Genomic DNA, 18082 nt, shown 5'->3' with positions numbered 1-18082 from the left:
GTGTTTTTTGTTGAGTTTTAGATGTTCAGCTTATTGTTTCAAAGGGAGAGATCTGGGGACGTCTCTCACTCCACCATGTTTCCACAGAAGTCCATATGGTTGCCCTTATAATGGGAAAAATGCACATGTGTGTGCATGTTCTCAAACGGAAAAGTCTGGAAGGATATACACCCCAATATTAATGCCTTCGGGAATTGATGTAATTGTTATTTTATTAAATATATCTTTCCGGTATGATGTGAAATGTTACAATAAGTATGTATTCCTTTAAAAATCAGGGAGAAAGAAAACTTTTTTCCATTTTAGAAAATGAAACAAAACTAAAAAAAATTCATGCACACTTTAAAGGCAAAATGAAAGTTTGTGTAATTGGGGCTGTCTTTCCAGTGTAGGATAACACATGTAATTATTGCTTTCCATTTTTAAATTTAAAAAGAAAAACAGTTTTTAACAAAGCCAAGGTTCCAATATTGATGGTTACCACACGATCCACAGTCTCAATCAGGCAGCGACAGTCAAACACCGAAATCATCAAACTGGAATAGCTCTCAATGACTGATTAACATCTAAATTCAATTTTTAATTGGTTTCCCTTTTTAACCCCTTTAAAACTAATTGACAATTTGATCTTACACAGGTTCCTAAAGATTGGCTATGGTTTAAATAGGAGATGACCTATGAAAATCCTCACAAGTCATTTTTTTTTCCAGCCTATACAAGGCTCACTTAAGATAGCTGGTCTTAAATGCTTCTGGAGAGAAGGAAACAAAATCTGAGATGTACTAGAATTGATCAGAAGAAAGAGTTGAGAAGGAAGGACTAGAAAAAGCAGGGTTAGAAGAACGTTTGTGCCCATACTCAGTGTTTAATAAATAAAACTTAATGGAATGGACTTTGATATTATATTGAGAGAAATTACCATGTCAAACAAACAAACAGGGAAAGGAAGGCTGGGAAAAGAGGAGAGATGGCTTAGAGTTACAATTTGGAGAAGGTTGACTACTGGTGGCAGGATGTGGTGTTTGGGGAGAGGAAGTCAAATCAGACAGAAAGAGTGGGGAACACTGACTCCATCCCTTCCTCATTCAGTCCTTGATGCAAAAACACCACCTTTGGTTCTTCTAACTCTTCCTGAGTCTCACCCCCTCCTTTGATAAAGGATGTCAATGCCCACAACGTGTTGAAGCCAGAACATGGGGCTTTGATCTTCCTCTTACTTTATCACCCACCCTAACATCCAGTCTATCATAATCAATTCCATGTCCGCCAAACTGTCACTCCAATCCACCCACATCTCCTCATTCCCACTGCCCTACTTCATCCAGTTCACCTCTCAGTTTGACCATTAAAACAGCCCTCAAGTTTCTCTCTGACTGAGCAAATTTTGTCAACACAAATCTACCAGGTGGCTCCCTGCGTAAACCTGATGACAATGGATTCCCATGCCCCTGGGATAAAGCTCAACTTCTTAACAGAGTTTATAAGGCTCTTATGACCTGGTCTTGTCTCTTAAGAGTTGGCCTTTCCCTATTTAAGCCATGTCCAGCCATACTCAATTTCTTCAGTGCCCAAAGTGCACAGTGCACTCACGTGGAAAGTTTCTTCTTCCCATCTTCATCTGGTCAACTTCTTCTTATCATTCAAATTCCAGCTTAAATGCAGAAGGCTTTCCCTCACCCCCAGGTTATGAGAGATGCCTGTGTCATCTATTAAGTGCCCTCCATTTCCCCCTTTGTAACACATATCACACGTGATTTAATTTATATCTTCCTCTCTCAGATCTGGTCACCATGAGGACAGTAATCGTGTCTCTCTTGTTGATTACGGATGGCATCCCCAGTGGCTAGCAAAATGGCTGGCACATAGGAGATGGGTACCAATAAATATGTGCTGAATTGAAGTAAATTCACCTGATTCCTTTATTTACACTTTCTCTGTTTCTTTTCTTACCCCTCTTGGGTTATAGTTGCCAACACTGTCTAGCTCCTCTGGTAACAAGCAGAAGAAAAGAGCCCAGTAACTTCTGCATTAGAAGGGCTGAGGGTGTGTGTGTGCATTTATGTATCTCACAGCCAGAGAGGTGATGAGCTTAAGACAGGCTGAAGGTCCCTTTTACAGCTTGTAAAGCCAGGAACTTCATCTAAGAATCATGGACTTGCACTAGGATTGAGTATTAATAAAACGCTGTGGGATTTCAATGACAGATTGTTGGGAGCCATTTTGAGACATGATGGGAGCCATTATTGAGACACTGAAGAAGTCCCGTAGCTGACAGCCATGGAGCAGCTGCTGAGACTGCTTAAACAATAGTTCTAGGAAGCAGGGTGTGGAGTTAAACATTACTGACCCTGGTGGGGAGACTTGCATCATAAAGAAACCCTTTTAAGGTGATGGACGGAATGTTTTACAGCCTAGAAAAGAAGGGTGTTCAAGAACTTATACAAATGCAAATGTCAGCATTTCCAATGGTATGTACTTCGTTATTGTATCTAAAAACTTAAATAAAAGCTATGCTAAATAAACTCAAGGCTGCAGCAGTGACTGTATGCCCTCCCGAAAGTTCTTTCCTCTCTTCTTTTTTCTTAGGCTTCACCCCCCTCTTTCAGGTACTGATTGACTTTAGCTGGCTGGCTCCGGCAATAAATGAAAAAATAAAGTAAAAACACATCATTTGTTCTGATTGAGGTCGACATCTTAAAACCAAGTAGAACAATGATCTCTTTTTAAAATGTCAATCATTTAAACTTCATGGAAAATATTTTTCAAGGCACATCATTAAAATGTTCTCTCCCACAAGGCCAATTACATGCCTCAGAGTTCAGGGTCTCTCCTGTATGCGTATCTCATGACCTCTATGGTACTAGTTCTCTGTGTGAAGGGAACATCTCTAGACAGTTTTCTACCTTTCTCTAAAAAGCTAATTATTTAGACAGTCTAAAAAGGGTGAAGTATTTTCACTGACTTCTCTGCCTCTGCCTCTTGCTGCGGTCTGCCAAATTCTACCGCAAACAGTTTCTATTTGAAACTCTCAGGGCGAACTTACCCTCTGCTGCAGATTATTTCTAGGGCTTCCAAGTTCCCACGGTAAGTGGCAAGGAGCGTTGGAGTCATGCCACCTTCATCAGAAAGATTCAGATTTTTCTTGGTAGCGTCCTTCAGAAGTTCCAGGTAGCTATCACTGTCAGCTTGGTGGTAGTGAATGGACACTTTTTGTGCTCATCAAAGCTTGGCCAGATATCATTCTCCATACAAAGTAGGATGTCCATGGAGCAGCCTTCCTACAAAGTTGGTTAATCAATGACAAGGAAGAGTGTTACCCAGGGCAAAGCTCATTTCAACCTCTCTGTATGGAAGGCAGCGAGAAAACTTTACAGCACTGAATGTGAACCTTTTCTTTCTGGAACGGCCATGACATTGAATAATTAGGACCTCTGTGATCATCTTGAATGCTTTGAGGTACATTTAATTTTTTAATGTCCATTAATGAGTCTTTAGGGTAATATTGGTTATTTAAGCTCAGAATATAGAAATTAATTTTCCAAAAAATCATAACTAGTCCAGTTCACTGGGGAGATCTATTTTTTAAACCGTTTTATTGAGGTATAATTAACATACTATGAAATTCACCAATTTTAAGTATATAAATCAAAGATCATTAGTAAATTTACAGAGTTGTGTAATCATTACCATAATCCAGTTTTAGAACATATCTATCACCCAAGAAATATCCTTTATTCTCATTTTTAGTCAATCCCCCATTCCTACTCCCAACTCAGAAAACTACTAATCTGCTTTCTGTCTCTGTGGTCTTGCTTTTCATGGGCATGCCATATAAATGGAATCAAATAATACATAATCTTCTGTGTTCAGCTTTTTTTTTTTTAGCTTCAGATAATTTTTTGAGGTTCATCCATGTTATGATATGTAATAGTACTGTCTATTTATTGCTAAGTAATATTCTATTATACGAATATATCAAATTTTCTTACTTATTCAATGATTGATGGACATTTGGACTATTTCCACTTTTTGGTTTTATGAATAATGCTGCTATGAATATTAACATACAAGTCTTGTGTGGAGATGTATTTTCACATCCAAGGAGTGGAATTGCTGGGTTGTATGGCAATTTATATGTAACTTTTTAAAGAACTGCCAAAACGTCTTCGAAAGTGATTGTACTATGTTACATTCCCACCAGCAATGTACAAGGGTTCAAATTTCTCCAATCCTTGCAGCCCTTGTCATTGTCTCTCTTTTTGTTTATGGCCATACTAGTAGGTGTGAAGTGGTACCAGGGTGGTTTAAATTTGCATTTCCCTGATGACTAATGATGTCGAGCATGTTTTCAAGTGCTTATTAGCTATTCCTACATCTTACATTTAAATTCTTTGCCCAAGTTTTCATCGAGTTGTGTGTCTTCTTATTACTGAGTTACAAGATTTCCTTATATATTCTAGACATAAATCCTTTATCATACATATTTTGAATTGAATGAAAATAAAAACATAAAATACCAAAAGTTATAGGATGCTATTAAAACAGAGTTTCGGAGGAAATTTTGCAGTTTTTCATGCCTGTATTAGGAAAGAAGAAAGATCTCAAATCAATAACTTAAATTTCCATCTTACAGAAAGGAGGAAAAGCATAGAAAATTAATGCAAATAAAGAGCACAATATATAAGACCAAAAACATGGTCCAAATGTGTTATCGAAAAATATATAAATAGACTTAATTGACCAGTTAGAAGACTCAGCTTTATCTTGCTTACAATAGATACACCTAAAATATAAAATTGTAGAAAGATTGAAAGTATAAAAAAAACAAACAAAAAGTTATATCAAGCAAATACTAACAAAAATGGTATAGCTATTTTTATATCAGACAGAGTTTAAACCAAAAATAATATTAGGGCTAAAAGGAGATAATGCATAATGATGAAAAAAAACCAAATTAATCGAGAAAATATGATAGTTGTAAACTTGTATGTACTTAATAACATTACCCCAAAATAGGGAAAACAATAATTAATAGAATTTAAAGAGTCGGAGCAAATTCTCGATCATAGTGGGAGATTTTAATACACCCCTTAATGTTCTATATCGATCAGACCAAAGATTAATAAAATATAAAAGATTTAAATACAAATAACAAGATTAGTCATATATAGAACCTTGCACTCAGTAGAAAATGCATATTCTTTTCAAGCACACAGAGAATATTTACAATAATTGCCCACATAATAAAGCCAGTGCAGGTCTCAACAAATATCAAATAATAGGTTTCATGAAACATGTTCTCTGAAGACACTACAACAAAACTTGAGCCCATCATCCTGACACAACTGATCAACTTTATATATTTTCTTGTGCTAATTTTTACATAGTTTTTGTCATCAAATAAATGCTATTTCAAATCGTCTTTTTTCTCTTTACTCTACCATAAATATTTTTCTATACTGTTACAAAATCTTTAATATGCCTGGATAATAGTTTATTGAATTGATGTAAGAAGTTTTATTTCATAAATCTGTAACTGTTTATTTCTCATCTGTTTTTGTACAAATCTTCATTAAAAGACAAAGTATTTACCTACTCTGAAAAAGTATGAAGCTTTCATCTGTAGTTTCCTCACAATAATAATTAGCTCCAAGGGTAAATGTTTCTTCCTTTTTCTGGTTTCTATAAGACTATCAATAAAAGCTATAGAAGCAACCTGGAGGGCCACATTATTTAGCTGCGAAAGGAAAAAAAATCTTTTCAGCCCAGAAAAAGCGAAGTATCCATACATGACCGTGAATACTTTGAGAAAAAGGTAATGTTTTTCAATTCATTTTTGCATGAACCACTTTAATTTAGGCACAATTGCATTCATCAGTGCACTGTGAAATAGAATATCATATATAACTTCAGAGAGAGCTTCTTAAAGATGAGTTTATAGTAGAATGCTAAGTGTCAATCAAACAAGGAGTCTGGTATCTGATGAAGATAATGATGATAAAGATAATAATGAAGAGAAGGAGAATGATAAGAATGAGGAAGGAGGCAAAAGAGAATTAGGAGGAAAGGAAAAAGGTTTAGGATGAAGGACAAGGAGCAGAAGGAAGTTTTCTTGACTCCAGCAATACTTACAGCTTGGACTTAAATTCTCCTGTGAAATGGTAAAACATTTGAGGTTTTTGTTTTTTTTTAATGATAAATATCCTGACTCCCTCTGGCATTTCCTTGAGAAAATTTCTTCCCTGAAAGAAGAATGGATGGGGAGGGGAAGGCGAGGCAGAAGCAAACTCTTCTGAACTTGCGAATCTTCCTTATTCCATCCATTCAAGATGAGGTTGAGAAAGAGGGTTGAACTTGGAGCTAGAAGATCTAGGGTCTGTATAATCTGGGGCAAGCTACTCCAACAATTTGAGTTTTTATTTCTTTGTGGGTAAAATGGAGAGATATTGCTCATGATTATATCATCATCACCTAAGCTTACAGTAGTAAAGATGAAATGACATAAAATTTCTTATAAACCAAAAATTATGGCTTTACAAACTGAAAAAAAGTAGTGTGATTGTGGCTTAGTTCAGAGAGAGAGAGAGAGAGAGAGAGAGAGAGCGCGCGAGCAAGCTATAGCTCAGTAATTGGTCTATTTTCTAATTCCCCAACATCCAAAGGAAGCAAAATTGGTGGAAGATGGTGCAGGCAGAGAGTAATGAAAATAACTAATGCATATTTGCATATAATGTAGACACTAAATTCTTGCAAGGAGCCTAGATAATTGTGGGACAATTGTGGCCCTTGAGTGTATGTTTTGACTGTATTGATCTTGCAGAAATAAGTATTTGAGTCTGTTCCCACCGTATTCTGCTGGACTTCCAAGAGGAAGGTCAGAGAATATCTGCTACATACACTACAGGAGAGATTTTGAGGATCAGACCTAAGTGACAATGTCCCTCCCTCAAACTGTTTTATTATCTAGCAAGCCAAGGTCCTCATTGACCTTCCTGTTGGTACCAACCCTGCCCCTACAGTCCTGCAATGTTAGTATATCTTTAAAAAATTGTCCTGTCAGTGACTTCTGTATCCTTCTGCTGCTCCTGTTCTAGGCTTTATTTCCTCATTTTCCTAAAACTCTAGAAAATGCTGACACCTCAAACATTTAAGTATTTCAGTTTGAGAGGCCCTTCTGCCCAGACGCCACTTCCCTTTGCCAACATCCCAGAGAAAACAGGGTTCACCGTCCTCCAGGGGCAGCATTTGGAAAGATTCTCCTACCAGTACATCTCCTCTTCCCCAAAGAACAATGATGTTTTCAACTCTTAGGTGTTGTTTATCATTTTGCGGTCTCTCGTGCTTTAATAGCAGCTACACGATGGCTGGGTGGTCTACCCAAGCATCCCATCTACCATGGAGTCCAATCCTGGCTGAGAAGAAGTAGCACTTGGTTAGAGAATTCGCCTGGGACTCTGACATAGCTGTTAAAAAGAGTCATGTGTGTTCCTTTGCTCAGGGAGAGGAACCAAAGAGAGAAAGATTACTGGTAGTAACACTTCCATTCCACCCCAAGAAAAACCAATGTCAGCAAAGTGGAAACCAAATGTCTCCCTTGTTGTTCTAGAAAACTATTCACTGCTAAATGGGAAAGAAATCCAACAGCTTGTGCAGAAGCACGTATTTTTATTAATGAGATTGCCCCCTGCACCTCGAGAGATCTGGCTTTCAAAGGCACAACTGTTTTTGTTTCTCCAAAGCAATTCATGTCTAATTACAGAGGAAATTCACTTGTATGGTAGAAGCACATTTTACATAATCAGGAAAAAAGAAAAAAATCCAAGCAGAACATTTGCTGTTAACAAGATTACTTCATCTAATGAGTATCTTATTATGAATTTTAATGGAAATAAAAGCAATAACAGAAAGTAAAGAAAATTAAAGGGGATCACAAAAGTCCTGTTGTTACACAGAAAGCTCACAGGAATCAGACAAGGGAAGAACAAAGCATCATTAACACAATACTGTGTGTGTTGAATGTGCGTTTATGAAAAACACATCTGTTGAGATAAAGACATTTTCAAATGCATTTTTCAGAAAATGTCACTTAGATAAGTTTTTTTTTTTTTTTTGCCAAATCTTTAGCACAGTAATTAAAGTCTAGAACCTATTTGATGTGGAGTTTTTCTATTCAAAAGAGATTTCAACAACTCCACTTCTCATTTAAACCCATTGAAGGTCTTTGGTGGTATTTTTTTTTCCCTCAGAAACATTAAATACAAATATGAAGCAATGAAAGGAACCATTGTCAGCCCTTTCAGGTTTTCTTCTTCAGATGAAAACATTTATTAAAATATTTAGTTGGATAAATTGACTATTGAAATTGCAATGTCCCTGAAGTATTGATTGGGCTTAATTTGTTCACATAAGTTTCAAGATATTCAAAGCCTTGTTTTTTCTGCCAGAAAAAAAAACATACAGAGCTGTTATTATACCATCTGGTTTGTATGAAGATTCTCTTGGCATCCTGTATAAAAATGCACATTTTACAAATGCTAAATCCCAGATGATGTTACATTGTAACAGTGGAGGGTTTTGTAAAAGGTTTCAAAAACAAATTCTTTAAAATGTGAATACTGGATAGTCCAAGCAAGAACTGTGAATTTTAATTCTACACTTGGATCAATGGGCTTTGTCCACTGGACAAATTTCCTTTTTTCTTATGCTTTTTCCTCTTCCTAATTAATTATTGGTTCTGTGAGTTAAACATTTCAATTAATATACAGTTATCATATGACCTGCATTGTGACTCAAAGCTTAAGTTCTATTAAAACTGCAGGAATAATGATCAGAGGACAACCTATATTAGCCGCCATTTTTTTTTCAACATGGCAGCAGAATTTACCACACGGGAGGGATGTTATAGCAGATCATCAAATACCACCAAAACCATTAAACTCTCTCCAAGCTGACAGCGGTAGGACTGGCAAGACAGGCAAATGTGAAAGCTAAGCATTGTGACAAAATTAAGCCAGAGTACAGCAGTGGTTAAGAACACAAGTGCTTAAGTCAGAGACCGACAGACATTCAACCAGAACTTGGATCCTTCCATTAACTGGGGTAAATCACATCTCTCTGAGTCTCAGTTTCCTCATCAGTAAAATGAAGCAAATACTTTTCCAGTTACTACGTACAGGTTGTTACAAGCAATTATTGAGTTCAAATTTGTAAAATATTTACTGCAATGTATAATATGTAGTCAGTACTCAATGAATGTAAAGTAGTAGTAGTAATACTGGTAGTCCTAGAAGCAGAAGTAGAGTGCCAGTAATTAATTGTACAGGTAGCAGAAAGGAAAGAAAGGCTATCCCTTCTTTGGGTCAATCATAGATGTATAATTGGCACATTTGCCTAAACCTTCTCTTTCCTCTGCATTTTTCTTCTCAACAACTGGGACCTGTGTTTTGTTTGTTTGTTTGTCTTTTCCCTTATTATGGTACAGCAAAAAGAGAATATATTTTATAGTGACAGACAGTTGTATTTCGATCTGGGAATCTGTATTCGTTTTCTAGGGCTGCCATAACAAAGTACCTCAAAAACAACGGACACTTATTTTCTCACAGTTCTAGAAGGTAGAAGTCTGAGACCAAGAAGTCAGCAGGGTGGGTTTCTTCTAAGGGTTAGAAGAAAGCCACATGCTCATCCCTCTGTACAATGTCTGTCCAAATGTCCTCTTTTATAAGGACATCAGTCATAGGGCATTAAGGCCCATCCTAGGGATCTTGTTTTAAGTTATTCACTTCTGTAAAGGCCCTGTCTCCAAATATGGTCACATTCTGAGGTCCTCAGTGTTAGGACTTCAACTTGAATTGGGAAGAGGGGACACATTCAGCCCAGACAGCTTTCTATTTAGTAGCTATCAACTGAGGATAGCTCACTTCAAGGGACCTTCATTTCCTTTGCTCATTCCTACCTGGTAAGTTTATGCGTCACTGTCAGTATAGGACCTGTATGCAGCGGGCCTTAATAAAAAATTTCCTTCCCTCCTTCCTACAGACTCATCAAATCACACAGTTTTCCATTTTCAAGAACCACCTACTCCTTCCCACTACTGTGTGAAATGTGAGTGATAAAAGTGCGGATTGAGAACGTGCAGGGGGACCCGGGGAGGAAGCGATGGGCTACAGAGATGCTGTGATTAAGATTCAGGTTCCACAGAGAGAGGGCTCATTTGCTTAACTTCAGTCGTGTGCCTGACCCTCGCCTAAAGGGAGATGGAGGTATCTTCACTACATCTTGTGGGAGAGAAAGTTCCCTAAAGCTACAGTATGGTGCCATTAACAAGAGAAAAAGACATGGGACAGAAAAAAAAAAAACATACTTGTGGATATTTAAGTTGAGTTACTTATGCTCAGGTCTTGTGTGTTACGTAGTAGCTGTTTGGTGCCCCTCATCGGAAAGCAACCCCCTTACAGATAGTCTTTGTCTGCATGTTCACAAATGTGCATGTTGCTTCTTTTCAGACTTCAAAGTTTCATGGTTGCTCAGTAAATGTTCTCATAGGAGGAGATTTGCGGTTTCATAATTAAAAACTGGGCTCATTTTGAAATAGGAATTCTAAGTAGTCACAGACGCCTATTGCCACGATCATACTGTCTAACAAACCCTCCAAACTAAGTGCCAATAAAACAATAAGCATTGATTTTGCTCATAAGCCTGCAGTCAACTGGTCAATTCCTCCACATTCAGCTGACCTTGGATGAGCTCACTTATTTATCAGCAGTCAACTGGCAGGTCAGCTGGGGACTGGTTGCTCTAGGATAGCCCCAGCTTAAATGACTCATCTCTGCTCCCTGTGATTGATCAGCCAACACCTGGCAGGCTAGCCTAGGCTAATTCTCATGGCAGATGCGGAATGTTAAGAGAGAGAGAGCACAGGTGTACAAGGTCTCAAGAGATTTGGTCTCAGAAGTGACACACCGTCACTTTCACCATACTCTATCAGCCAAAGCAAGTAACAAGGCAGGCTGGATTCAAAGAAAATGAGGGGCCTCAAGAAGGAGGGTCTGGGGGGAGGGGACGTGGGAATAGGCTACCTGCAAAGCAAGTTGCAAAGGATAAGGGGGGGGGGGTGGTTAGAAGATAGAAACTCTTATAATCAATTGGTCCACTGCACCCTTCAGAACTTTAACATGTAACATATTTTATATTCCACCCATGGAAAAGGAATGCATTGCCATTGCCAAGGGAACCCTTTCTCCATTTACGACCTGAACACTGCCCTAGCTGCTGGCTATGGAGTAATCTGTGTTAATACTTATATAGAAATGAGTTTTTATTTAGAACTTCTGAGCCTTCTCTGTCATGCGTTTATGTTTATCTAAGCTGCCCTATCTTTAATCTCTGGGCCAATGGACCCTATTATTCCTTTGTCTCAGGTCTTTCTGAATCCATGGTCCTTAGGAGGTTAATCCTACTTGGTGGTCTGTCTGGAGATCCAAAGGGGAAGAGGACGCTAACATTGTATAGTTACATTATTAAAAGAACTACCAGATGATGTTCAAGAACATTCTCACTGACCTAGTCTTATTTTTTTCCAAGTTAAATGCATATTTGACATTTGAAAGCTATTTTAAGCTATAATAGCATACTGGTAGAAGTTTCTATATTTCTTATTTATCTTATACTGCTGAATTCTAATTAATGCCATCTTGTACTTTTAAAACTAACTGAATTATAAAAGAAGCACGGAGTTTTAGTGCACCCCCATGCACACACATAAACACACGGAGAAAATCATAATGAGTTTGAAAGAGCCTGGGAGGGGACGTCAGGATCTGGCTTCTCACTGGAGTTCTGCTAATAACTTGCTGTGTGACCATGTGTGAGTTATTAGACCTCTTGAGCTTAGTTTCCTAACTGTACCATAGGGACCCGGCCCCTGGACGTCTTGTGCACCAAATCCATTCATTTCTGCGTTGTACTTTTATATCATGAAGTTGAACTCATGGGCCTTTGATTCTACAGCTTCTATAGATCAGTTACATACAAATCAGATTTACCTTTATTGCTGTTATTACTTTAAAATTACTTCAATTGGTTACTTCATCACCCAGAAAATTAATCAATATAGAGAAGTAAATAAAATAAAAAAAGCAGGAGTCTCCCATTTCTATTTCTGTTTCTAGGATTGATATATCCCATATGTTTATAAACCAGTAGAGCAAAAGCACAAACAAATCAGAACCAAGAGTAATTATCAATGCCCAGCTAGTGGCCCGGACCTTCCCTCCCCCTGGTCACACTGTCAGCTCCCTGACATCACCTCCTAGACTTTTAATGCAAATACGCATTTCTATACAGACACAGAGACTTAAATGCGGAGACATGCACACCAGTTTTTTCGTTTTCTTCTTTTTCTAAAGAAAAATTTAGAAATATACTAATTATACAGCTCTAAAATTCCTATCTCATTGTGGACATCTTTAATATCACCATTCATAGATCCAGTTGAATCCATAGATTCGTTTTTTAGTAGCTGAAGAGTATTCCATGGTTTCTCTGACCATCCCCTGATGATGACATTTAGGCTGTCTTCAATTCATGTGTTGACAATTGTTGCAGAAAAAAAACCCAACAGGCTTGGAGTTTAAGAATGATGAACTGTTGTTCATAAGAACTGCATTTCAGAAAGTAAGGAGGGTACCTGCCCAATGAGGCAATGACCCTGCATTGCTGTGGTGGATAAAACTAAAACTCCCTCCCTTCAAGAAATGTCTGGTGGTTAGCAGGTGAGAAGTGGTCTCATGACTCTCATGACGCCAGAGCATTCAGAGAAGGGGAGAGGAAACACTTTGTAGTAATAAATTAGCTAACTTAAAAAAGTTTGTTGAAAAGAATGCGGCAAACATGCATTTGAAAGAGATCCCACTGTTCGCTTAGTAAAACATTTAGGATCTATCATTTCTGTAAAGGTTTTAATTTTCCTAACTAGTGACCTGACACACCATCTCGTTACGGAACAATAATTTCTTTCTCAATCTTGAAGCTAGCTGCACTGAACACACTTGTATCCTGGTGCACTTGTGCAGGGTTGGTCTTATGGGCCTGGAGCCACTTGTTTAGTGACAGTCTCATGCGCATCATGGGCTGGGTCAGGTAAGGCAAGTGAAATTAATCTCTGGCACACTCACCATCTTCACCAGCTCTCCCTGTGGCCCTCCTTCACTCTGAGTCCCCTGCTCAGGGCCTTTGTGCTGCTCCTTAGCCTTCCAGAAGTCCCTGATCTGGAGCTCTCACCTAAGTTGCCCTTCCTGAGGCAAGCCCTCACCCTCCAAAGAAAAGACAGTCTTGCTGAGCGAGTCTGAGGATGGGGCCTGGGAAGAAGGAGCGCCATGTTAACCTGTTACCTCTCTGACCACCATCTTAACAGGCCTCTCTGAGTCTTGCACCCAAACTCCTTCCTCTGTCTTCTCATCAGAGTCTTAGCCATCGTGGTAACAAATTACCTTCACATTTGTAAAAAAAAGTGTCACTTTTTTGAAAATATGCTTAGCAGGTATAACTATTATTATCATGCTTCTGCTCAGAATCTGAAACTTTTTGTCATCTCTACCTCTAAAACCTGAGTATCCTGGATTTTGCTCCCTCATCCCTATTCCACTGGTTCATAACCAATTAATTCCAATAAAGAGGTTGACAAACAGCAAACATTCATTTTTTTGCCTCCCTGCCTCCAGGTATTTCCTGAATCTTCCTGATCAGAAGAAGACTCACCAATGGTGCTTGTTAAACATACATTACCTCACCCCCCACCCCCAGAGAGCGTCATTCAAAGGCTTTTGGGTGCAACTCAGGAATTTTTTGATATTGATGAAATCCCTATGTGATCCTTTTGATTGAGGAAGTTGGGAAACACTGCTTTAATCTACTACTATTTGCAATGTTATTTCAGACACCTGTTAACAGGAAATGGCGATTACTCAAGTTACACCACAAAGAGACAACACGTAAATCATTAATTGCAAACACCACCCACTACTTGTACAGAATCTGAGCATTGTATCACCTGTTACGGAACATGGGCTACAGACACCTAGGTGTCTCAAAAAGCAATGAGAGATGCCGAAAAGATATATCGATTAGGTGTCAGAAAATTTGAGTTCTCAGGCTGGCCCTGACATTCAGTAGTCAAAGATTGCGCAAGTTACTTTGCCTCAGTTTCCCCATCTGTAATCTCCCAATTGCTACATACTATGACATTTTTATTTAGACCCAGATTTTCTACTTCTAGGAATTTATCCTGAGGAACTAGGGAAATGTACAAGAATGTCTATCATATTATTATTTACAATGATAAAAAATCGGAAGCCATCTTAATGTCCACCATTAAGGAAAAGTTAAACACTAATTTATCTAGATATAGAATACTATGTAACCTTAAAAGGGTAATGGAAATTTTATGTTTGATATGGAAGATATCAATGACATGGATACTAGTAAAACAGGTTACAAAACATAATTTAAACTTTGATTACAGATGGTATTGTTTTCAATGTGTATAGAATTTGTAGAAAAAGTTCATAAAATTACATACGAAAATATTAGCAGTGGAGAGATTATGGGTAACTTTTTCCTTTTCTCTATAGACTTCTGTAACTGGCTGTGTTTTTTTTTTTTCAGTAAGCTTAAAATTTATACTTGGTGGGAAATAATGCTTCATTTTTTTTTTTTTAAAAAAGCTCCCCTGGTTATACAATATAGATAGAGATGGATAAAGTGAATCACTGGATGAGAATAGGGACTCCAGAAGTAGAAGTAAAAATGTATTTGATAAAGATGCAATTTCAAATTAGCGGAGAAAAAAAATTTGAGTAGTTACATATGTTGTACTACTGGAAATGTAGGGGTCAGGCTAGTTCTATTTTATTCTTTGTACAAAATAAATTTCTGTTATACCAAAAATTAAAAACATAGAAGAAACATAGAAATACTAGAACCAATCAGATTAATTTAAAAAATAACTTTGTAGGGATAGTATTTCTAAAATTCATATGAAACTATAACATCCTAAAGGCAAGGAATAACAAATTTAACTATTTTTTTTGTTTTATGCTTCGCCAGGTAAAACTCCTCTCAAATTCAAAACAGCCAATGGACGCAAGAAGAAAAATATTCATAACACCCATATCAAACAAAAAGCTACTTTCTTAATATTTAATTAACTTATATATCAATCAACAAGACAAATTCCTGCAACCCAATAGAAAAATGTGCAAAGTATATGAAGAAGTTCCACAGCCAAATGACCTAATAACATTTTAAACTTCGGCCAATATCACTCATAATTAAGAAATATAAGTCATTGGGATGTAATGTAGAGCATAGGAAAAATAGTCAATATTATCATAATAACTTTGTATGGTGACAGACATTGCGGTGATCACATAGTAAGAAATATACAGAATCACTGCATTGTACACCTGATACTAATATAATATTGTATGTCAGTTACACTTTAATTTTTAAAAAATGTCAACTGCTAGGACAATGGAGCATCTGGATAGATATTTATGCCAGTTCAACTCTAATTGCTGCACTCATCACTGGAAAGCCTGCTACAGTAAGAATAACTACATTACACAGAGCTGCTGTATCCACCCAGTGGTTAGAATAAAAAAGATGTAGCCACTGGTTCCACCAAGAAGCTAGCATGAGATCTACCTTTTGACATCTCCCTCATTCTCAGAGCTCTTTGCCTCCAGATAGCTTGCTCCCAGCTTCCTCCAAGCAAATCAGACAACTCAACTCTCTGCCACTTCCTCTGAAGGCCTGAGGAGGGACCAGGCCAGACTGGATTTGTAAACAGACACTTGAGAATCATCAAACACACACCCCTTAGGATAGACTCCCAGTGGAGGACCAATGAAATAAATTCAATGGAATATTTGGCATCCAGTAAAAAAAAAAATGAGGTCGATTAGTACGTTGAGATATTAGTAATATGCATGTTGCAGAACAATATATCTAGTATAAGTCCATCTGTGTAAGCAAATGTGTGTGTGTGTGCTTTTGAACATATTTAGAAAATACCTGGAAAAAAATCACGACAAATTCTGGTTATCTTATTTCCGTATGAAGGAGTGAGTGGTAGTCAGGGTGAGTGTATTTTTAAATGAATATTACTTACACAATAAAAATTATAGAGTATTAGCTCTTTAAAATATCATTTAAAAAATTAGAGGATTATTTTATTAAAAGGGTAATTTTCGTTGGCTATATTTGAAAGAGGCCAAGTGGAGTAATTTTAAATAAAATTACATAGGTTCTTCATATTGCTTCACTGAAAAATAGTTGCTAAAAATTTTTAAAGGTACTAGGTGAATATTATTGTCATTATATAAATTATTTTTATAAAAAAAGAGCCTTTGTTAATTCGGCCAATTTGAAATAATGTTGACTTTTATCAATTTCTATTTTTCCTCAGTCACATAAAAATGATTAGTCTTACACTTCATCATTTTCTTACCACAAGATAATTCAAGTCTGTCAGTTGTCTGTGACATCATTATTTTTTTAAAAAAGCAGCTTTCTTCAAGAACTCAGATTTATGAATTCATTACCTCTACACACTGATTGCATCTGAAGCAACAAATGACATGAAATTCTTACACCCTATTTCATTTTTACTCTTGCAAACTTCATTTAACATAATTAATAGTGACGTTAATTAATTGGTAGACATTCCTTATCAAGTTGAAGTAATTTCCCTCTAGTCCTAACTTGCTGAGAGTTTTATCATGGATGGATGTTGAATATTTGTCAAATGCTTTTTCTGCATCAATTGATATAATCATATGATTTTTCTTCTTCTAATTGTTGATATGGTGAATATGGTGATTTTCAAATGTTGTACCAACTTTGCATTCCTGTCAGAAGTCCCAGTGATGATCATTATTTTTATAAATTGTTGAATTTGGTTTGTTAATATTTTGCTCAGTGTTTTTATGTCTACATTCGTGAGAGAGATTTGTCTTTAGTTTCCTATTTCTGGACCGTCTTCTGGTGATATCATCAGGGTAATATTGGCCTTCCAAAATGGGTTGAGAAGTGTTTCTTCCTCTCCTATTTTGTGATAAACGTTATGTAATATTGATATTTTTCTTTAAATGCTTAACAGAATGCTTCAGAGAAACTACTCAGGGCTGGAGGTTCCTTTTTAAGAAATTTGTTAGAAATTTAATTTCTTTAATGGTTATAGATCTATTCGGCTTCCCTATGTCATCTTGGTTGAGTTTTGGTTGTTTGGATCTTAACTGGTTAAACTTCTCAAATTTATAAATTTAACGTTCATAGTGTTTCCTTATTATTATTTAATGGCTACAGGATCTTTGGTGATATCTCCTATTCCATTCTTAATATTAGTGATTTTTCCCTCTGTCCTTTTATTTTTGTGAGTCGTTCTACAAGTTTATTAGTTTTATTATTTTTGAAGAATCAGCTTCTGTTTCATTAATTTCCTCTATTATATTCTTACCTTTAATTTCATAGATTTCCTCTACAATGTTTACTATTTTCTTCTTCTCTTGCTTTGACTTTATTTTGCTCTTCTTCTTCCAGTCTTGAAATAGAAAATTTCATTAGTGAAGAAAATTTTCCTCCTTTATAACTAAAGCATTTAACACTATTTTTGCCTCTGAGCGCTGCTTTAGCTTTATCCTGCATATTTTCATATGCCGTTTACATTTTCATTTAGTTTTTTATTTTTAATTTGGTTCTTCTTCTTTGATACATGGGCTATTTAGAAGTATTTTTTTTTATGTATGCGTTTATATAATTAAAAGTCTGCCTGTTATCTTTCTGTTATTGATTTCTAGTTTAATTCTATTATGGTCAGAGAGCATATCCTGTGTGATTTTAACTCTTTTAAACTTGTTGACATTTGTTCAATGGTCCAAAATATGATCTATCTTTATAAATGACCTGTTGTTGAGTGGAATGTCATACATATGTCAACTGAAGCCTATTGATTGATGGTGTTGTTCACATCTTCTGTGTCTTTTCTTATTTTCTGACCAGTAGTTCTACCAACTGACAGAGGCAC

At 36.7% G+C, this 18082-nt stretch overlaps 1 long non-coding RNA gene across 1 annotated transcript; it reads left to right on the top strand.

Moving 5' to 3' along the window:
* Positions 1-3354: 3354 nt before the first annotated feature.
* On the top strand, positions 3355-17416 carry LOC107520612. The gene is made up of 3 exons (XR_001599370.2): positions 3355-3456; positions 5690-5815; positions 15103-17416. It is a non-coding gene; the product is annotated as an uncharacterized LOC107520612 (long non-coding RNA).
* The last annotated feature ends 666 nt before the right edge of the window (positions 17417-18082 follow it).

The sequence above is a fragment of the Rousettus aegyptiacus genome, unplaced genomic scaffold (genome assembly GCF_014176215.1).
Source record: "Rousettus aegyptiacus isolate mRouAeg1 unplaced genomic scaffold, mRouAeg1.p scaffold_m13_p_9, whole genome shotgun sequence".
In the NCBI taxonomy this organism is placed as follows: domain Eukaryota; kingdom Metazoa; phylum Chordata; class Mammalia; order Chiroptera; family Pteropodidae; genus Rousettus; species Rousettus aegyptiacus.
The sequence above is the reverse complement of the archived record's forward strand: the minus strand, read 5'-3'. Positions and strand labels throughout refer to the sequence as shown.